At 33.6% G+C, this 19,163-nt stretch overlaps 1 pseudogene; it reads right to left on the reverse strand.

The window, feature by feature from the left end:
- The window catches only part of LOC123241348, a 98,633-nt pseudogene that overhangs the window by 52,416 nt on the left and 27,054 nt on the right, over positions 1–19,163 (reverse strand).

The following is a 19,163-nucleotide window of genomic DNA, read 5'->3' on the forward strand; positions in this document are numbered from 1 at the left end:
AAAGGTGATCCAGAACTATTAAAATTCAAGCTGCCCTTCCCCCCTCACCTGAGGGGTGAAGGCACCTAACTGAACTTGTTAGATAATTTATATATCTAATCACTAAATCACTATGTAATTATATATTGATATTAATGAAGAATAATATTAACAAGCAGGCTAACCCTATGAGTAGAAACCACTGCCTTATGCTACAATGGCCACCTCAGGTAAACCCCTAAGTCTGGAGTAGTAAGCAGAGTGTTTGCTCACTTCAACCTCCACAAAGTAACTGTCTCAAACCCTTCTCAACTGCCCCCTCACCCAAAGTTCTCCAGGGGGGTCCCCTGGAATTCTGGGTGAGGCAGTCCCTGTATCTTTGCAGGGATTCCATGCTTTGAATCTCCACATAACAATGTATATATACATATATATATATGTATATATACATGTATATATACATATACACTATATAGATATAGTCTAATTTTAGCTTGAAACAATGTTAGTGATATAAGAATTGAAAATAGTGTCATTTCTATTTCAAAGGGAATAGAGACTTGAACTTGTGATTTCTTAGTATAGGGAATTCCCAGAAGATAGTCCTCCTTCTATCAGCCTTGGTTTCTAGCTTTTTTAGAATTTATAATTATGTGTCTAGAGTCTAGAGTTATTGTTATATGCTTTTTATTCAGTTGCTTTTCAGTTGTGTTTGACTATTTGTGATCCAATTTGTGTTCTTGGCAAAAAAATACTTGGATATTTTGCTGCTTCCTCCTCCAGTTCACTTTACAAATAAAGAAACTGAGGCATGCAAGGTTAAGTGACTTGCCTGATGTCACCCTACTATTATCTGGGGCCAGATTTGAACTCAGGAAGAATACTAAGTGTTATTAGGGTATCAGTTATTATTATTTAGTAATTATTATGCCTAGAATACTAAGAAATTCAATGATCTTCTCAGTGTCCCACAGCTAATGTATCAAAGATACTTGAATTAAGGTCTTCATGGCTTTGAGGTCAGCTCTTTATCCTTCTATAATATAATAGAATACCTCTTCATTTCATAGGTAAGGAACTAAGATTTTAAAAAAAGCCAGTGTTTGTGAATGATAATTAAGTGAATTTGAATCCATATATTCCAAATTTAAATTTTGTGGGCTTTCTACCCTTATTGTGATGTCTGAGTTTATGAGCTGTTGAGATCAATGGGGCAAGAGACCTTAGCAGAGGTGGTATTGTGGAGATACGGCTACACTTGTGTCAAAGGATCTCGAATGATCCTGTTTCTGGTTCGAGATCTGTTTCTGGTTCAAGGGGAGTACTCACCTAATGAATTACTACGCCCCAATGAATCTTAAGAAAATAAAGAAATTTATTGGGAGAGAAAGTGAAGTGGTCAGGAGGCAGTGTGCAGGTAGATTCTGCCTCACTGAAGGAAGAAAAAAAGATTGGATTTTTCTGTGTTTTACAGAAAAGAGGACTATTTGACATATGAGGGGTCTGCAGGGAGTTGGGGAGGGGGCACATGAGTTTTGGAATGTTGTCTATCAGTGAGATAAACAGATCTCAAAAGTATAGAACATGCATGCCATCTTTATTCATTTATCAGGGTTTATGAGGGACTCTGTGTTCTGACCACATTGCATTCTTGAGATCAGAAGCTAGAGGGGCCTGTCATGTGTCCCCTAGAATTTATAGGTTTCTGTTACCCTACTATAATATCTGCTTCTTTGCATCTTATTATTTATGTGATCTGGTAAAGGAAGGGAATAGATAAGATGACCTTTATGTACCCTTTCAGCTAGAAAATCTGCTTTCTTGATTTGACTTATAAATTCTTTCTGATTTAATTTAGGTAATTTGTGAGTTTTTATTTTTTATTTTTTATATTTATCATTTTATTTTATTTTTATATCATTTACATTTTACTTTTTTATACTTATCAATTTATTTTTATACCCTACTTTTCTGTCCTAGTAACAATTCTAACACAGAAAGGCAAAGGCTAGGCAAACAAGGTTTAGTGACTTGTCCAGAGTTGTACAGCTAGAAAGTATATGAAATCAAATTTAAACCCATTTCCTCTCATTTTCAGGCCTGGCTCTCCATCCATTATACTGTCTAGCTTCACCTTATTTGTTGATCCTTCATAGGCACACAGAAATTTTTTGAGAAACTAAATTGAAATTATTTGATTTTCAAGATATCTAATTCACAGAAACCATTTATCAAGTGGTTACCAACTTAATTCAAGCATGGGACAGTGGAGATCAGAAAGTCTCATATTTATATACTTATTATTTTTAAGGATTTAGCCAAGTCTATCAATATCTCCAGTTTCCATATCTATAAAATGAGGGCAGGGGCTGATATGATTATCAGGTTCTTTCCCAGATTAAACATTCCACAATTCAGTCTATCATGGTAAACATAATCCCAGAGCTATTTGTACAGCCCTAATATGTGATGACCCCTTAGGGATGCTTCTGCATATTCCTAGTAAAATTTTTATTGAAGTATACTTTTTCTATAAGGAAATCATTTCAAAAGTAGGATAGTATTTAAGTGAAAATTCCCATCATCTGTTTTAGACTTCTTTCTTTCATAGGCCTCCAAAATGCTATTATACCAAATACCAGACATGTTATTTTCAAAGATATGATTTTCTGTGTCCAAAGTTCTTTGATGCTGGATACTGTCATTTGGAGGGATGGGGAATATGTGATTAGAAATAAGTCAGGGCAGTTCTTTGTATGTGTCTTTCTAGTTCTAGCTATATAAGATCAGTTACATAAAAGAATGTTTTTTAAAAATTCTCCATAATGATTATCTAGATTTTACATATATTTAAAATCAGTATTCTGTAAATTAATTGAAACTTTGTTGTTCAGCCATCTCAGTCTTGTCCCCAAAAGAGGTCACAAAATATCTGAAAAAATTGAAAATTTAAAAAAAATTTGACACGGACGTTGTGTAAACCTCCCTTTCTAAGTTGAATGTTACAGTCTGTACTTGCTTTGATGATAAGTACCCAGAGAAATCTTATGCTTTCAGTATATATCACCTTCAGGTTATATTTAAAAATAAAAGAAAACAACTGCATCTTTAAATCAAGATGGAATGGATGGAAACTTCACTGATTAAGTAAATAGCTACAATTTTCTTTAGGGCACAAAAAATATCACAGTCTTGATGGAGAATTTAGGAAACTTCCAAAAATGCTTCATTTTGACTCAGTGACTAATTGGTTCACAACAAATTATAATTTTAATCATGTGTCTATGCATGTACATATCTCTGTATGTGTGTTTGAATATGTATATACACGTATATATGCTTCTTTAGACAAGTGTATGTATGTGCATGTGAATATTATTTGTACCCTGTGTATATACATGCATAAATGTATGTTTATTTACTTTCATATCTATTGTGATAGTAATTGTGATGGTATCTATCTTCTCGTACATCTATGTCCACATCTGCTTCGCTGTCCACTTCTATAAAAGAGGATCACAATATAATTAAGGATAGAGAGATTGCTCCAGGAGTCTGACCAAAACTGTTTAAATCAAACTTCATATAAGCTGTGTGACCTTGGCAATTTGATAAACCTCTCAGTGTCTCAGACACTTCCCTTGAGACTTTAATTTGTAGATCTGGTGCCATTATGCATCAGTTGGAAGAGTTTCCTTACTGGGAACTCCTTACATGGAAAAAAAAAACCACACATTAGGAAAATCTCTATTTATATCCATCAGTTTGTCTGTCTCTTTGTCTGTCTCTGTGATGGAAATGCTGTTTTATGAGAATGAGTAATTCTTTGTGCAAAAGACACCGAGAACAGAGAACTGTTTCTTAGCAGGACTTTGTGTCCTGTAAAAAGATAAGTATAAATAAGTCTGTATAATGTCTACTGAGTAGAAATAGAATACTGTCATTATCTCTTAATGGTCATTGATGTAAATTGTATCTTACTCTTAGACTCAAATTTTTTGCTGATTTAGATTCAAAGCTGCTGTATCTTTGCAGGAAAAAGTGAACAATTGGAATGTTTCCTTGGCTGGCTTAATTTACACTCTGCTGATAAAAATACATTACCCATATTGAAAGTTTCTGGAACATTTCCCAGTGAGAATTGTTATCTACAAATTAATAAAGTTATATGCTTGCTTGTGCATGGGGAAAAATGTGTCAGGTCCTATAGCAGGTATTGGAAATGGCATCTGCAAAAGCCTTAATCTGCTGTAAAAAGGCAGCTGATGGTGTGGTATCAATTGGAGAGGTAAACTTCCAGGCAGCTAGGATGAACATAGTAAGAGAATGGGCCCTTAGAAAAATATCCCCTTTTGCCCAAACTGCAGAAATACTAAAAACTTGTCTAGTTATTATTTTCTCTTTTTGTAATCAATCTCATATAGCTATCAGGAACTGTTTTGGACATCAGTGAAGACTTGCATAAAATAAATTCAAAACTGAATAAAAATCTTGAGATAAATCTAGATTTATTTCTCTACTCAAAGGTAATAAAAGCATAGATAGAAAAATGGAGAAAGGGAGAGAGGAGTAAGGATCATTTAGTTTCTGGAAGAGAAGACAAAGGAGTGAAACAGTAATTCCCCAAGTAAAAAAATACTTTATTGTCAAACATTACTTTCAAATCCTTAATACACATATATATATGTATATATACATATTCTTTTTTGACTTAAGAAATGGATATATAGGCTATCTCTTTTATTTGTTCAGTAAACATTTTTAAAACACCACTGTTTGAACTGGAGGAATTCCATGTGAACTGGAATGACCTCCAAGAATTGATGCAGACTGAAAGGAGCAGATCCAGGAGAACATTGTATACAGAGCCTGATACACTGTGGTACAATCAAACATAATGGGCTTCTCTACTAGCAGCAATGCAATGATCCAGAGCAAGGCTGAGGGACTTATGAGAAAGGAACCTAGCCACATTTGGAGGAAGAACTATGGGAGTAGAAATATAGAGGAAAAATGGCTGCTTGATCACATGGGCTGATAGGGATATTACTGTGGATGTAGAAGCTAAACGATAACTTTAGTCCAACTACCAATAATATGGAATTAGGTCTTGATAAATGATACATGTAAAACCCAGTGGAATTGTGCATCGGCTATGGGGGGTGGGGAGGCTTGGGGAAGATGGAAAGAACATGAAACATGTAACTATGGGCAAATATTCAAAATAAAAATTTAAATAAAAAAACACTACTGTTTGCCCAGGCCTATTACAGAACCATTGGTGGAAATAGAATATTTATTTCTGCTCTCTAAGAGTTTATAATCTATTTGAGAAGATGAGATACATATAGTTAACTGAGAAAAAGTTAGATAGATAGATAGATAGATAGATAGATAGATAGATAGATAGATAGATAGATAGATAGATAGACAGACAGATAGATAGACAGACCTATGGGTAACTGTTTAAGACCATGAAGGAAATATAACATTTGCATGATTTGATGGAGTTCAGTTTTCTGGAAATTGCCATTATAGATTTGGCCAGTCCAAAAAGAATCATGGATTCAAGTCTTGAAATGACTGATGGGTGGGACAAAAGAAGCTAACATTTGTTTGCTGTAAGAATAGTAAATGAGATCAAGTATGTAAAGTATTTTGTAAATGTAAAGTACTATATTAATTTCAGTGATTAAATTATAATAATTATAATTACTTTTACTACGCTCATTTAGATAGCATTTAAACACTTTTCTTTCAGCAAATATCCACAACTGAGTTGTTCATGAAAGCTGATTCCTAGTGAAACCAAATGAGAAAGGAGTAAAATTGAGAAACAGAATATGTTAAGCTTTTTTTAGGGCACTATACTTTATGCTTCCTAGTTTGTTTGCTTACTCATTTATTTATTTCAGAATCTTAGATTGGAGCTGGAAGAGAATTATAGATAAACTAGCCTTATCTCCTCATTTTACTCATGAGGAAATTGAGTTCCAAAGTATTGTCTAATTTGCTCAAGGTCATTTCTAAGTGCCTAAGAGATTCAAATTTTTGTTCTATTTCTTTTAGGTGAAGTTTACATCCATTTTCTTGGTTAGCTTAAGATATGTGAGATGAAAGGGAGATGATCACTGGGGTGGTTCTGATTACTACATATTATCTGGAAAGAAAATCAAACACTAGTCTGAATAAGTGGGGAGGACAAATGATCAAAATTGGTACAAAGATTGGAAGACAATGGAATGAGATACAGAAGATAATGCAGTTCCATCCCTAGAGCTAATGTTAAAAAATGTAGGAAAAAGATATTGACTAGGCCAGTAATAAATGATCCAAAACAGCTGATAGAAACAAGATTCATGATGGAATCTTGGCTATTTTTAGAAGGATCCCAAATGGGCTTTGGTCATATAAATGTACTCAAATCTTTTTCTGTTAAGATTCAAATGCCCCAGCAGCTATAATCACAATCAGCAAGAACCCTTTTACCAAATCCTGTTCTTCCATATTCCTTAGAGCCAGAGGCCTGGTATTGTATCGGTAGTGACAATGAAATTATTACAGACATTATGGCTGTAATTCATATGCTTCTGGTTTAGTCAGACTTTTCATCAGTTTGAAGTTGCTTGACCGTAATAGAAAATGACTGCATAATTTCTCTTTCAAAATCACTCTTCAGTTCACTGGACATATATAGCTCCAGCCCTCTCTGTCCATTTCTGAACAGTGTAGGAAAAGTTACCCAGAAATTCTCACCAAGCTGGAAAATGTCAAGTACATTTAATTTTATGTTTGACAGTTTATGGACAGGGCTGTTCATGTCATTTCTCTTTCCTTAATGTGAAAACTTTTCTGCTTGTTAATAGGTACGCCTCCATTAAAGAGATCAGCTTTATGACTTCTTTCAGCTAAAGGTGCACTTTGGGGGCTAAATTATTTTTCCTGTTGAGTAACCTGATAATTTTTTTCTGTCATGTCTTTCTTTTTGGGAAAGCACAAGATAATATCTCTTCTAGTCATTTCTGCTTCAGCCTTTTTCTGGCATTTTAATTACACTACTTGAGAAATCCATGGTTTGTTTGATCACTTTACAGTTCAGCCAGACTTCTTTAGAGACCAGCCACTGCAAACCTTTAGAAAATGTGAGCAAGCTCATTTCTCTGACCCTCCTTTACAATACTGAGGTTTCAGGAGAAAATGCGTATGATGACCTGAAAATGAAGAGCTCTACTCAGGACAGGTTATACGTTTTAGGATATTTAGTGTGCAAAGAGGTAATAGGCAGCTTAAAGACTAAAGGAAAAAGTACAAGGAGTGCCTATTGCATATATAAGACTGGGAAACCTAAATTTGGTATAATTAAACAGTACCATTGTTTGGCGAGAATTGGCCAATTCTGACATTTAATGTATCTTCACTTTCATATCGTCAAGAAACTGAATTAAGTTTAGTTCTGTTTCTCAAGTCTTTATTAAGCACATATTATGCACTCAGTACAAGGGATACAAGGATGAAAATGAAACTCCGGTTTTTGCCTTACAAGGAATAATTGGCAAGATAGAACCCTGGACTTGGAGTCAAAATTTGAATGTGGTTTCAAACACTCATTGTGTGACTCTGGGCCAGTCACTTAACATCTATCTGTCTCATTTTCCCCATCAGAAAAATGGAGATAAATATTAGAACCTATCTTCCAGATGTTAAGGGGATCAAATTCCAAATATATATATATATATATATATATATACATACATATGTATATATATATATGATATCTTAAGATTTGTAAAGGGTACACCTTTGCAAATCTTAAGATACCATATAAATGAGGTCCATATTAATATAAAAAAATAAATTCAATTTTGGGAGAGGAAGAGCACTATCCATGTAGGGAATTGAAGGAGATATAGGAGATGATGCCTGACCTGATCCTTTAAGGGAGACAGACATTTCAAGAAGTAGGTATGAAGAGGGAGATGATTCCTGACATTGTAGAATGATAATGCAAAGGAACAGAAATGGAAAACAGAAAAAATGGGATGTAATGTCCTGTAAAGGAATATCACAAATGGGAATCAAAATGAATGCAAAATAATCTCTAGAGTGTTTCTATTGTTGTTTGTTTATAAAACAAAATTTCATGTCACTGATTCATGGAGAGGAAATTCATTCTAGCCATTAGGTTAGCCCCTGCCTACCTCCAAATTACAACTTTGAAAAGGACTTCCTGTTAATTCTTTAGTTCTGACAAGGAGCCTATAGAAAACATCTGTCTCATCCAAATAAAGGTTATACTGTCTCTAAATTCTGTAGAGCACATATTCTACAAATCCATTCCATATCCATTATTAATGTTTAGGGTCCTAAGTGTAACACTTGTGAGTTACTACCAGCCACTTAATTACACTACCTGACACCTGATTATCCAACAGTCTGATTTGTATTTCTCTGGGATTTGTAGCTTATAAAAGCCTGGGGTGCAATATTTCCACCTGCTGTCTCTGTCTTTACTTATTTACTAATTTAACTAAATTCAGCTCACATTTTGATGAGATTGGAATTATTTGAAGCCACTATTTTATATAGGAAATGTAGCAATACCTAATTAGTAGTAATAATCAATCAGTCCCTATCTCTTTTGTCTTTCTCATTCTTTCCTTCCTTCTCTCTCCAGAAAGTATGAGCAGGCTATATTAGCAACAAAGTATGAAGAGAGAGCGTGAGTTTATGGGATCTTTTGTACATAGATCTATAGCTAAAAGACATTTTAGACATCATCCATTCCAATCCCCTTATTTTACATTTAATTTAAAGAAAGTGAACAACAGGGAGATTAAGAGCATTACCTTGTGTCAGAGGTAAACTGGGATTCATACTCAAGTACTCTGCCTGAAGAGCTTTCCATTTGATAATATTTGGTGTATTTTATTATTGTCATCAACTAAAATTTTCAATAAAAGGAGAAAAATAGCTTTTACTCTTAAGGAGTTCCCAGTCTAACATGAGGTAATAAAAATAGCAATGATATGGAGTTAAAAAATCTTTGTTCAAGTCCCAGATCTCACATTTATCATTGCTATGATATTGTACAGATCAGTTAACTTCTCCAAGTTTCATTTTAATTTGTGAAATTAAGATAGCAATATTTATACTACTGTTATAAGGAGTTTTATTAGGTTCATTTATCTTGTTAGAAGGAGAAGTTTCTAGGTTAGAGAAAGTTAAGTAATATATCACTCAGGCTCTTTAAGAGCAGAAGTCTTCTAAATAGCTCTGGGTCACTTTAAGAGGCCATTGGATAATAGAAAGAGGCAGTTGGGATTCTGGGTCCTGCCTCTCTGACTTCCTTGGAAGCAGGTTCAGTCAGTCTTTCAGAGAAAGATCTATTAGTGACTTTTTAGGTCTTTACTTAGAGAATTGGAGATAGACTAATCTGAGAGTATGTTTTGCTGAGAGCTTTTCTCCTCAGAACCGGAGGGAGAGCTAGAGAGCTGCTTGTGGCAAATGAGACAGGCAGTTGGATTTGAGTTGAGGGAGAAGAAACAATCAGAGGCCATGTCTTCTCTGACCTAAGGGAGAGAAGTGGTGTCAGTTTCTCTGCGAAAATTTTATATATTACTTTAAGAGTTCATAGCAAAGTTTCAGTTAGATAGAAATATTATTATAGATAGCTTAGAGTATTTTAAGGAGGTCATCTTTGTAGACAAGAAGAAACTGTGAAGTAAGCAGTCAGTTTGTTTGAGGGGGGGTGTTATTTAGAGACTTTAAATTAGGGTTAAGATATTTCCTGTCCTATTCCTAACTCCTAGTTTCTATCATTTTATTCCTCTCCTTACCTATTCCCATAGAAGAAATAAATAAGAGTTGTATTAAGCTGATTCCAGCCTTCTATCTACCACCTGCAAATACTTTAACCCTAACAGCTTTAGTTGATTCTTTGGATTTCAACATACCAACTATTATTTGGCTACAACACTATCTACCTCATAGGACTGTTGTGAAGAAAAATGATTTATAAATTTCATAAAGCTTATGTGAATGGGAGCTAATTACTTTTCTTCACAAATAATTATCTGTTCAAAAATAAAATTATTCCCATTTTATCAAGCCAAATTCCATTGAATGGTAGAATTATAACCAATGGAGGAAACAGAAGAAAGTGAAAAATTTGCTGTATTTGGAATCAGAGTACTGTCTGAGTCCTAGCCTTTATTTACAAGCTATTTGACTTTGAGCAAGTTCCTTAACCTTTCTAGGCCTCTCTTTCCTCATCAGTAAAATGAGAGGGTAGGATTTTATGATCTATAAAGTCCCTTTTATTTCCAAGTCTATGATCCATAATGATTATCAGTGAAAAAAGGTATTTATTCAGACCTATTGCCTTCAAGTCAAGGTTATCATTTTGTAATCTTTCAACTGATCATATGTGTATTTACTAGCTAAACACTCTTAAGTAATTCTGTTCCTTAGTTTGAGTTTAGTTAAGGAAATAAAAAATCAGGTACAAACTAGAAATGGCAAAGGCTCAAAAATATTGGTCCTGTAACTCAAAAATATTGGCCCTGTAAGAGGAACCCATTCTTATCAGTAAATGGCTTGGCAAACATATGACTTTCAAGGGAAGTGAACTGAAAAAGTCTGCTTTAGATCTGTTCAGGCTTTGGATGGAGAAATAGTTAATCAACCAATACTTTTTTTTAAAAAAAAATTGCCAAATATGTATATCTGTTCATTGTTTAAATGCATGTGAGGCTTTTAAGTTAAAAAAAAACTTTGGCACACAGAACACTCTCTATCAAATAAGATCTTTCATTTAACTATTTGTCATTAAGTGGGCTCTATCTGCAGAACTCATGAAAAACCTGGAGTTACTATGGAAACAGATGGTGAAGGGGTGTCAAATCTCAGGGGAGACCCCTATAAATATAAGCGTTGAGCTTTTATTCTTTAGGACTCCCTTGTTTTACCCTGCTTCACTAGCTCATTTCCACATTAATGTTTGGAGAGTGATATTGCCAATGTACATTGCAAGGCTTATTTTTCGATCAAAACCCTGGCAATTTACAACCAAGTAAACACCATCAGGCGCCATTCACTTAGGCAAGGCCTGATGATTCTAATTGCCTCTCCCTAAGTATTTTATATTGTTTGTACAAAATAGCCTTGCTTTGCCTTCAAACAGTCAGTTCAATGACAGCTGCAGTAAGTATCTCTCCTACTATTTAGTGTCAGGTGCATTCTCATAGCTTTCCTGTCTCCCCTTTTGAAGCTTAATTGCCTCATTCTTCAGCTTTTAATATTTACATTGCAACATCTGTGTTCCAGTTGTATACAATGAAGAGAAGGCACCTGGATTCCCTTCTCTGGGTTAATTCCTCTGCTTTGCTCTGGCACTACCTTCTTTACCCCCTACTCTCATTCCTAAAGTGTTTTCTATGCATATAAGAAAGAATGCATTTAATTGAAAAGAAACTGAAGGTACCTATGGATAAAAGGTATTTACGCTTTCAGGATGCTTCGGTACAATTGAGTAAAAAGCACACTAGAAGATTCACTGGCATTGCAAAGCTAAGCCAAAGTTATTCAAAGAATCATAGGATTTCATAGATCTTCATCTTGACCAGTTCATACTTCTCTGGTAGAAAAATAAAAAAAAATCTGTATAACATACTTAATAAGTGATTATCTTATCTATATTTGAAGATTTTGAAAAAAAAATGTGAACTACCTATCAGGGCATGCCAATGATTTGAGTCACCTCTAATTATAAGGAAGATTTTCTTCAAATTCTGCCCGTTACTTCTTTACAACTCCCACTAGTTGCTCCTTGTTCTGCCCTATGGAGACCAAGCCAACAATATTTTTGTGAGAATCTTTTAAAAACTTGTAAATATAAATCATGCCTACATTGAAGCTCCTTGCCATTCACACTTGCCATTCTTTTAATTACTATTTATATTCTTTTAATTACTATTTATATGTCTTGTACTTGAAGCTAATCAATATTTGGATCCCCCTCCCCTAGATACTCTATCAAACTTATCACTACTCTTACTAAATTGTCACACTCAGAAATGAACACACAACTTCAAATGTGGTCTGAGTAGAGCAACTTACAAGAAGAAGAACTTATCAATTCATAATTCTTTGAAGCTCTGCTTTTCTTAATGCAAATCAGGATGGAATTAGCTTTCTTTGGCTGCCAAATACAAAAGTGGATGGAAGCCTCCACCACTCTCGGTTTAGTTAATTATATCCAAAGTTTCACAAAGAGTCTCATAAGGTAGTGTTTAATTTCTGGAAATATCCTCTATTGTGATCATTTTTGTAGTCCATGTGAAATCAGGGTCTTCTTTACAGCATCTTCTCCAGGAGTGTTGCTTTCCTGTTCCAGGTTATTGAAGATATTTTTTCCTAAAGCTGCCTTTGTAAGATCTTAGACTATGTACTTTTAGAATAATTACACAAGAACATCTATGCATGCTATGAATTTCCCCAAGGTATTTCCATTATAGATTAGCTTGACTCTTCTGAAAGCAGTTTACCAGCCTGTCTCTCCCTATTTCCAATCTGTTACCAAGATTTTATCTTTATAACACCTCTCAAATATTCCTCCTTCTATACTGATATGTAAAGATTAAAATTAATGGTTGGATGATGATTATATGAAATTATGTGGTTGCAGTATTTATTATATCTTTAGTCAGAAATTTATTTACAAATATTTACAAATAGAAAAGAAACGATTAAGAAGAGAAATTTGAGGGGAATAGAAAAGTTATCTGTCCTATCAACCTAAATGTTTTGCTCTGGGTCTATCTACTTAATCCAGGAAGAGATTAATTAGCTCCCAAAACTAATTAATTAATTAGCTCCCAAAACTAATTAATAATAATATTAATAGTATTAATACAATAGAGTAAAAAATTCTCTTTCACAGATACCTCCCTTGTAAAAGCCCCGATGGCTGCAGTCCTGGGCAATTATAATAGCTTGTTGGTGGATCAACCTGCTACAATTCTCTTTCCATTCTAGTTCATCTTGCATTCAATAGTTAAAAATTTTTTTGTAAAACACTGGTTGCATGCTGTCTTCCCAATACTCAATAAACTCCAGTGGATCCCTATCACCTCCAGTATCAAATTTAAGTCATTTGTTTGGCATTTGAAGACCTTCATAAACTAATATTCCACATTCATATTTCCAATCTTATAACACCTTATTATCCAACTCTTCCTTTATTTATTCTCTATTAATGCATACCAAACCTTATAAAATCTGGTTTTCTGGGTGTCTGGAATGGATTAATTCAACTTACATTATTCCATTATGGAAAAATTAATTTGGTACTCAATTATTTTTGGCACTCCACCTGCCATTTTGAACAAATGAATGATGTGGAACAAGATACTACTGCATACTAGAGGAAAAAATGAGTAAGAAGAAAGGAATTTCATATTTCACATAAGTGAAAATGTGATTATTGTCATGGCCTCAGATTTGACTCTAGCTTTATATTTCTCCATTTTAGTTCATCCTATTCATAGTTGGCCAAAGTGATTTTTATTGATATGATTATGTCATTCTCCTACGCATTTAATTTGACTGGATTTCTATTGCCTCTGGCATTAAATATAAACTCCTCTATTTAGACTTTAAAACTAAATTTTAGCAAAACTTTTTTATAGCCTTACTCTAAACTACCTTCATAAACTAATTGCTCATTATTCTCTTTACTGTAATCTGTGGCCCACCCCAATTGGCCCTTTGTCTATATTTCACAAAGCATGCCATCTCCCATCTGAGTAGCTTTAGATTGTCTTCTGTGCCCCAATTACACTCATATTTATAGAATCCTCATAGAATTCCTCTCTTCCATCAAATCACACTTCAAATATTCTTCTACATGAAGTCTTTCCTGATATCCCCAAATGTTCAACCATTCTCTCTTAAACTACTCTGTGGTTAAATACTTTTTACTTATTCTTTTTATATTTATTCTACTTCTTTTTTGGCATTTTTACCTGAAATCTATATTTTCTTCGTTAACACTGAACACTCTATTTTATTTCATCCACTCATTCATTCATTCATTCATTCATTCTTTCAACCATATATATATATATATGTATATATATATATATCCTTCTATTAGAATACAAGTTTAGAATACAATATTAAAATACAAGTTTTTGCAGACAGATGTGGTTTACCTTTTCTATTTGTTACCTTAGTATTTAGAAGCATATAGTAAGCATGCAATTGTTTTTCAAACATTCCAAATGCTATTTTTATAAAATTAGTATTTAAAACATTTCTTTCTCATTTTGAAAAATGCTCCAAAAATGTTACTCTTCAAAAATTTTCCATGTTTTCTCCCCTTCCTCCCAAGAACATCTCTGTTTCATCAATCTCAACATTTCTTCAGAGACCAATGAGAATTATACTTTTTTACTAGCCCCAACGCAATGATCCAAGACAATTCTGAGGGACCTATGAGAAAGAACGCCATCCACATCCAGAGAAAGAATTGTGGGAGCAGAAATACTGCTGGATCATATGGTTTGATGAGGATATGATTGGGGATGTAGACTCTAAACAATCATCCTTGTGCAAATAATAATATGGAAGTAGGCCCAATGTAATTTTGTGTTGGCTATGGGAGGGGGTTGGGAGGAGAGGAGGGAAATAACATGAATCATGTAACCATGGAAAAAATCAATAAAAATTTAAAAGAATTTAAGTGCTTGCTGTGGGCCAAGAACTATGATAAATTCTGCAAATAAAAATAAAGGTGAAAATTAAAACTCAGTCCCTGTTTTCTTTTTTTCTTTTTTTTTTAAACTCTTGTACTTTCGGGTAAGGGTGGGCAATGGGGGTCAAGTGACCTGCCCAGGGTCACACAGCTGGGAAGTGGCTGAGGCCGGGTTTGAACCTAGGACCTCCTGTCTCTAGGCCTGACTCTCACTCCACTGAGCTACCCAGCTGCCCCCCTGTTTTCTAATGAGAAAACAACATGCAAAAAATATGCATATATGATATATACAGTATAAATGGAAAGTAATGCCTATAATTTCCTACACTGTGGGAATTCTACAATATTCTCTGAAGTTCTTGCTATTGATTTTTAGGAGACAAATTCTTTTTTCAGCAATTTTTTTTATTCTTTAGGGCCTAAATCTTTCTCCTCTGGCATAAGACTCTCCTGATCCACCCAGATATAAGTGGTTCTCCATCTTCTAACATTGGTTATCAGTTATTAGCTATTTAATTTACTGGAAAATGAAACATTAGTTCCTTATCAAATGAGATCATGTGCTTCAAACACTATATAACTACTAGCTATTATTGTGATTTTCTAATGAATTTTAATATTATTTAAATATTTCATTGTTATTTCATTCCTCATGTTTGTATCTTGTCTCTTTGTATTTATAGTCATAATTTTTGGAAGTTTGACCCTAAGGAACTAAACAATATGTTATTTTATGTTTCATAACACTTAATATTTCCTCATTGAATTTAAATGGTCAGTTGCTGAACTCCCACTCCCAAAAGCCAATTGCCATTCCAGAGAGTCACTGTGAAATGTTCCTTTGCAGCATTCCAGGTTTGGAATGTTCAGCTCTGCCAGCTGGTCTGCCTGGTCTGCTTTTGCACTAACTATAATAAATTCTAATTTATACTTTTCTTATAACATATGGGATTTCTCCAATTCATTATTCCTTTTAACACAATAGTATTCCATCATCAACAGATACCACAATTTGTTTAGCCATTCCACAATCAAAAGGCATCCTATCATTTTCCAAATTTTTGCCACTACAAAGAGTGCAGCTATAAATATATTTTGTACAAGTCTTTTTCCTTATTATCTCTTTTGTGTATAAGCCCAGCAGTGGTATGGCTGGATCAAAGGGCAGGCAGTCCTTTAAAGCCCTTTGGGCATAGTTCCAAATTGCCTTCCAGAATGGTTGGTTCAATTCACAACTCCACCAGAAATGCATTAATATCTCAATTTTGCCACATTTCGTCCAACATTTATTACTTTCCGTTGCCATATTAGTCAATCTGCTAGGTGTGAGGTGGTACCTCAGAGTTGTTTTGATTTGCACTTCTCTGATTATCAGTGATTTAGAACACTTTTTAATGTGCTTAGTGACAGTTTTGATTTCTTTATCAGAAAATTACCTATTCATGTCATTCGCCAATTTATCAATTGGGGAATGGCTTGATTTTTTTATACAATTTATTTAGTTCCTTATAAATTTGAGTAATTAGACCTTCATCAGAGGTTTTTGCTATAATGATTATTTCCCAATTTGTTGCTTCCCTTCTAATATTGGTTGCATTGGTTTTGTTTATAAAAAACCTTTTTAATTTAATGTAATCAAACTTGTTAATTTTGCATTTTGTAATATTCTCTATCTCTTGCTTGATCTTAAAATCTTTCCTTTCTCATAGATTTGATGGGTATACTATTCTATGTTCACCTAATTTACTTATAGTTTCCTTCTTTATATTTAAGTCATTCGCCCATTCTGAATTTATTTTGGGGTAGGGTATGAGATGTTGATCTAAACCTAATCTCTCCCATTCTGTTTTCCAATTTTATAGCAGTTTTTGCCAAATAGTGGGTTTTTGTCCCAAAAGCTGGGATCTTTGGGTTTATCACACATTGTCTTACTGAGGTCATTTACCCAAAGTCTTTTCCACTGATTTTCCCTTCTGTCTCTTAACCAGTACCATATTGTTTTGATGACTATTGCAGTTTGAGATCTGGTACTGCTAGGCCCCATCCTTCACATTTTTTTTTCATTTGTTGCCTCGATATTCTTGATCTTTTGTTCTTACAAATGAACTTTGTTATATTTTTTTCTAATTCAGTAAAAAAAGTTATCTGGTAGTTTGATAGGTATGGCACTGACTAAGCAAATTAATTTGGGTAGGATTGTCATTTTTTATTATGTTAGCTTGTCCTTCCCATGAGCAATTAATGTTTTTTTTCCAATTGTTTAGATCTAGTTCTAATTGTGTGGAAAGTGTTTTGTAGTTGTGTTCATATAATACCTGTGTTTGTCTTGGCAAATAGATTCCTAAATATTTTATATTACCTTGGATGATTTTAAATGAAATTTCTCTTTCTAAGTCATGCTGTTGATATGTGTTGGAAATGTATAGAAATACTGATGATTTATGTGGATTTATTTTGTATCCTTCAACTTTGCTAGAATTATTGATTATTTCTACTAGATTTTTAGTTGATTCTCTAGGATTCTTTAAGTAGGCCATCATATTATCTGCAAAGAGTGATAGCTTAGTCTCCTCATTGCCTATTTTAATACCTTCGATTTCTTTTTCTTCTCTAACTGCTACTGCTAGTGTTTCTAGTACAATGTTAAATAATAGAGTTGATAATGGGCATCCTTGTTTCACTCCTAATCTTATTGGGAAAGTTTCAAATTTATCCCCATTGCAGATGATGCTTGCTGATGGTTTTAAATAAATACTGTTTATTATTTTTAGGAAAGGCCCTTTTATTCCTATACTGTTTAGTGTTTTCAATAGGAATGAATGTTGTATTTTGTCAAAGGCTTTTTCTGCATCAATTGAGATAATCATGTGATTTCTGTTTGGTTGTTGATATAGTCAATTACATGAATGGTTTTTATTTTTATCCATTATGTTAAATATTTCCCAATTATATGCAAAATTTGTAATAAGCACTAAAATTAATTTACAAACTCTTTTCTCCTTTCCCATTCTTGAAAATGCAAGAAATATATCAATTATATATGTGAAGTCATGCAAAACATATTTTCATAATAGCCATCTTGTAAAGGAAAATACCAACAAAATAGTCGTATAAATAAGCAGTATGCTTCCATCTACTTTCAGACTCCATCAGTTTTTTCTCTGGAGGTAGAAAGAAAGAAAAAGAAGAAAAGGAATATTACCTATTTATTTTCAGAGGACATTATCAAAGAATATATATATATATATATGTATATATATTTCAAATAAAATGCTCTAAATCACTATTCTTTGGAGAAATGAAAATTAATTAAAACAATTCTGAGGTACCATTTCATAATTATCAGACTGTCTAACATGACAGAAAAGGAAAATGACAAATGCTTGAGGGGATGTGAGAAAATTGGAACGCTAATGCACTGTTGGCCAAGTTGTGAACTGATAAAACCATGCTGGAAAGCAATTTGGATCTATGCCCAAAGGGCTACAAAACTATACATACCCTTTGACCCAGCATCACCACTTTTAAGTCTGTATCCCTAAGAGTTAAAAAAAACACAAACCAAAAATGACTTCTATTCAGAGAAATATTTATAGCAGCTGTTGTTTGCAGTATTGATATATTAGAAATGAAGGGAATACCCCTCAATTCATGAAAGACTGAAAGAATTGCAGTATATAATTGTGTTGGAATAATGAGCAGGTTGTGTAATAAAATGCAAAAAACCAGGACAACAGTGTGCACATAACAGCAATATTATAGTATGATAAATTGTGAATGTATTAGGTATTTTAAGCAATAAATTGACCTAAGACAGTTCTAAATGACGATGAATAGTGCTGTCCACCTTCAGAGAAAGAAGTGATGGAGTCTGAATAGAGATCAAAAATTTTTTTTTCTTTAATTTTTTTGTTTTGCAGTTTTTTCCACAACTTAATATGGAAATATATTTTGCATGACTACATGTGTATAACATATTAAATTTTCTCAAGGGCAGGGGAGGAAAGAAAGGGAGGGAGATAATTTAAAACTATAAATAAACAAAATCAATGTTAAAAATGTACATGTAAATGGGAAAACAAATATTAAACTAAAAAAGAAAAATAAGAAAACTGCATTAATATCATTTGATCATTTATTGTTTGGGCAATGACTCTTATTTTTATAAATTTGTCTCCTTTCTCTACATATTTGAAAAATGTTGCCTTTTTCAAAGAAACCTTATGTAAACATTTTCCCCAGTTTTTGGTTTTCATTTTAACTTTGGCTGCATTAACTTTAATTGTGCAAAAGCTTTTTTTTTAAACATTTATTAATATACATTTTTAACATGGTTACCTGATTCATGCTCCTCCTATCCCCTTCACCCCCCCCCCCCCGCACTCCCCCCAACCATTGCCGATGCGCATTTCCACTAGTTTTGTCATGT

This window comes from Gracilinanus agilis, chromosome 3, assembly GCF_016433145.1.
Source record: "Gracilinanus agilis isolate LMUSP501 chromosome 3, AgileGrace, whole genome shotgun sequence".
In the NCBI taxonomy this organism is placed as follows: domain Eukaryota; kingdom Metazoa; phylum Chordata; class Mammalia; order Didelphimorphia; family Didelphidae; genus Gracilinanus; species Gracilinanus agilis.